Consider the following 3979-nt stretch of genomic DNA (forward strand, 5'->3'; position numbering starts at 1 on the left):
TTTAAATCCTCAAGATCTCTCTGATGAATAACCGATATGGAACTATACAAATGCCTGCACGGATCCTTACAAAGTGATCATTGGATTCCTATCCTTCCATGGTAGTTTATGACCGAACTTGCAAAATATATAATAAGTCATGCTGCATGATTATGCAAAAGAACACTCGAAACGGCTAGTAGATGCATTTGGTTATTAATCTGTCACCTTCTACAGAACTCAATCTTCTTCTGCTACTTCCTTTGTATACTATATTAGTAGTGCAGACATGGTAAAATTATACTAGTGATAGTAGCACCAGTAGTAAAGACATTACTTGGATCAAAGAGTGGAACTCTTGTCTTATGTAAAGTCTAAGGTTACAAATAGATGATAAACTAGCTAGCACAAGAAAGATTGATCAATATCATTCTTTGGAATACAAACCGGACTTGAACAACTTGCTATAATAACAGTAGCATACTTGTGATTCCAGCATTTACCTAGTTTCGATTATCTTTTGGTTGCTCAAGCATCTTTATTGACTAGATAATGACCATGACTGTCTGCTAATGACTTCTTGAGAGGAGGCTTAAAAATGCAAGAGACTAGGAGGTTTCACTGGAAGAACCAAGCACTTGGTTTGCCAAATTGTACCTATTTGCCACCCTAGCCGAAGCCTCTTGCTCCAGGGCGATTGAGGTCGCGGAGGAGGGTGGTTGTGCACTCCAGTGTAGATGATTTTTTTGCTGCTAGGGTCTCTGGGATGCCATTCAACTCTTTTCTTTGCATTGCATCTCTTGTTCCGGCACTTGAAGTAGTTTCTATCTTGGAAAAATCATGATAATAAAAGATCAAAAAAGAAAAGAAAAGGAAAAAATCTCTTTTAAACGTGATGAGAAAAAAACACTTTCTCAGATATGTTATACCTGTACTTCCTTATGTTTTGGATGAATTTCTGGCCATATTTTTCCATTCATATCCATCTTCGGGCAACGTAAGACTGCGGCCTTCTCTAACATCTTCTCTTTCCCTGGTAACATGAAAATTTTGCATTAATCATCACTGGAATGGAATGCTCTTAAGATCTATATGGACCAACATCTTCGTAAGAAAACAAAGTATATATATCTGAAAAATAGTTAGAGGAGGAAGAAAGGTGAAAAAGGTAGAAATAATTGGAGACTATAATAAGGATATATAGGAGTTCTAACCTTGGAAATGGAGAAAGATCAGAGAGAGAGTCTTAAATAACATAGGTACATTAGATGCGAACGCCTAAAACACTTTTATATATGCATGTAAATAAACTGGTGACCACTCAAAATTCCCAAAAGCTCTTGTCAGAGAACTCTCGAGTGAGATTCACCCACCTGCAGAAGGTGTTAAAAATATGATGGAAGACCTTTTACCATTACTTATTTCCTTGAGGTGGTGATGATGGCGTATGGTAGATAGTGAGAAGTGAAAGAAGGGGAAGAACAAATCATATATAGGTGCTCTTTAAACATGATAAATCTACTGAAAATGAGGACTACTTGTAATCGTATACTATGTATTTGCGGTAGTGGAGATGGTGGTGGTTGGAGATTAAAGAGGGGGAAAAGAAAAGATATGGTGGGGGGAACCGTACAAGTTGGTGGGTGGAGGATCACTAGCCATGGGGTCACTTCCTTTTGAATAATGAATTAGAGGTGGTTCAGTTTTTGGCAATCAAGGCTCGTTTTGAACTTCCATTTGAATGGTGGAGGGGTTCCTGAAAGGATGGTGGTGGAGGGGTGATGATATTTTGGAAGGATGGTGGTGGGAGGGCTTCTTATCATCACAACCTTGGCTTTCTGTCACATCTTTGTCGCACAAAGGGACAGAGAGAGGTTTCATCACTTGCTCTCGTCACCCCAACTCGTCACTTAGAACACCAGTTCGGAAGGTGTCTCATCGTAGTGGTGAGTAGGGTCCATGATTGAGCGACCACTTGATGGCTGATGTTTTGATCGAACACTATTTACTGCTGACCCAAGATCCCCTAGGATGCATGGTTTGCACCACAGAGTGTGTACAATGCTTGATACCCTTCATCAGAAAATGAATGGCTATCAACAATGGCGTGTCGTATATGGCACATAAAGTCATCTTATATGATGGTGGTGGGGATCGAGCATTGCACAGCATTTTGCAGGGCAAACCGTGTATCGCATGGGATCTATGCTCTTTGCTGCTAGAAGGTAGATGGTCATCGTCTACAAACCAGTGCAGTCTAACTTTTGTCAACCTTTCCTATCTAATATTTATCATTTCCCTTAGAGTCCACCGCGGCTATGCCATTTGGATGAAAGGATATTAATTCATAGATTAGAAATTAGCTGAGTTAGCTCCAGTCTAGGATGGGAGACAGGGAATCTTTGAAAAGGATTTGACTTCACGTGCATATATGGCCACAAAAATCATGGAAGCGATATATAAACTTCTTCCTTGGGATATGGACGTGGAAGAATTTTCTATGTTTGTCCATGTGTCCACGTATTCAACTTTTGTACATACATTTACTATTTTCAATGATGTTTTTCTATTTACTGTTTATTGATCGTATGTTTGTAGAAATAGACAGGAGAAGATGGATATCCAGTCTTGGTCATTCAATTCTTCTTGATCTTTATTGCAAGAGGGTTGGTACAAGGTGAATGCAAATAGAGCTACTGTTTGCTCCTTGAATCAAGCTTCCTCAGCTTGACTCCTTACCATGAATATATATATATATATATATATATACATAATATTTAATAAACTCTTGGTGGTTTCCACCTCCCATTTTCCATAAAAAAAAAATGCAAATAGAGCTATTTTACAAATAAGTAGAAACCGATATAGGTGTGAAATTGGAAAATTCACAGCATACTTTGTTGCAGCTATATCATGCAATTTTCAAGCATGCTATTGTACATAGGGACCACATAAAAGCAATGACTTCAGGAAGGAGGTTGTTTTACTTAAAATTTTTAGTACTGAGATACTGAGTTCTAGGCCCATACGGTTAAACCGGTACTATTTTTTAAATTTTTCCTCAATAATCTATTTATAAAAATAAAAAATAATTAAAAATATTAGTTGATATTGCACTGACCAGTATTTCAAGATTTCTTGATTTATATTAGCTAAGATATTATGGCACATCTATCGTTTTTGGAGATGCTTGTATTGATGCAGCGGAAAAAAGAAAAAGGGGCAATCTGATCAAAGGCGGCACTTCAAAGATTAATACATAAATTAAAGTAAATTGAATTAAAGAATCTTTCGTGTGATGAAAGAAATTTTTTTTTTTAAAAAAAATTAACATGTTAAAAAGTTACCAGTCATAATGCATTAGCTGCATATTTACACGATATGGTCCCCTAACTCCTTCCAATATAAAATCATACTTGAAATACGAATTGGCAATGAGGAAACATGTTCTCCCACTACCGATATAAAAATTGGCTAAAAATTCAATGTTTTCTCTAATGAAAAAATCATGAAAAAATTCAAAAAATCAAATATTTATTTGTTAAGTCTTTGCTCGTGAATCTTCTAGCCCCTGCGATATTGGAAATGGTCTAACTAACCATAGTACTTACTGACTGCACTCTGTACTACATCAGAAGACCACATTTTTTACGGGTTGATATCTCGATTTTTATCATTTTTAGGGTTTGTTCAGTTGAAATATGTCAAATTATGGGATAATTTGATCATTTTGAAGAATCATTTATCTGAAAAAAATGATTATAGAAGAAAATAATTTTTACTATATTTAGTTGGTAAAAAAATTATTTCGAAAAATGATGTTGGAAAAGATTATCATGTTTGATTGGAGGTAATTCTATATAGAAATATGACCAAATTTATAAATATACCTATTAACATAAACTAATTTTTTTAATTTCAAGATAGCGTTATCATCTCCAATCTATTTTAATATAATAATTATAATAATTTTTTAATAACAAAATAGTATTATCATCTT

At 35.5% G+C, this 3979-nt stretch overlaps 1 non-coding gene across 2 annotated transcripts; it reads right to left on the bottom strand.

The window, feature by feature from the left end:
• Positions 1 to 565: 565 nt before the first annotated feature.
• LOC105053348 (uncharacterized) lies at positions 566 to 1762 on the bottom strand. Of its 2 annotated transcripts, none has more exons than XR_012134924.1 (3): positions 1613 to 1762; positions 909 to 1012; positions 566 to 803 (listed from the first exon to the last, which is right to left on the bottom strand). It is a non-coding gene; the product is annotated as an uncharacterized protein (transcript). The 2 variants fall into 2 exon arrangements; XR_012134925.1 differs by lacking the exon at positions 1613 to 1762 and adding an exon at positions 1194 to 1606.
• Positions 1763 to 3979: the final 2217 nt, after the last annotated feature.

The sequence above is a fragment of the Elaeis guineensis genome, chromosome 10, assembly GCF_000442705.2.
Source record: "Elaeis guineensis isolate ETL-2024a chromosome 10, EG11, whole genome shotgun sequence".
Lineage (NCBI taxonomy): Eukaryota > Viridiplantae > Streptophyta > Magnoliopsida > Arecales > Arecaceae > Elaeis > Elaeis guineensis.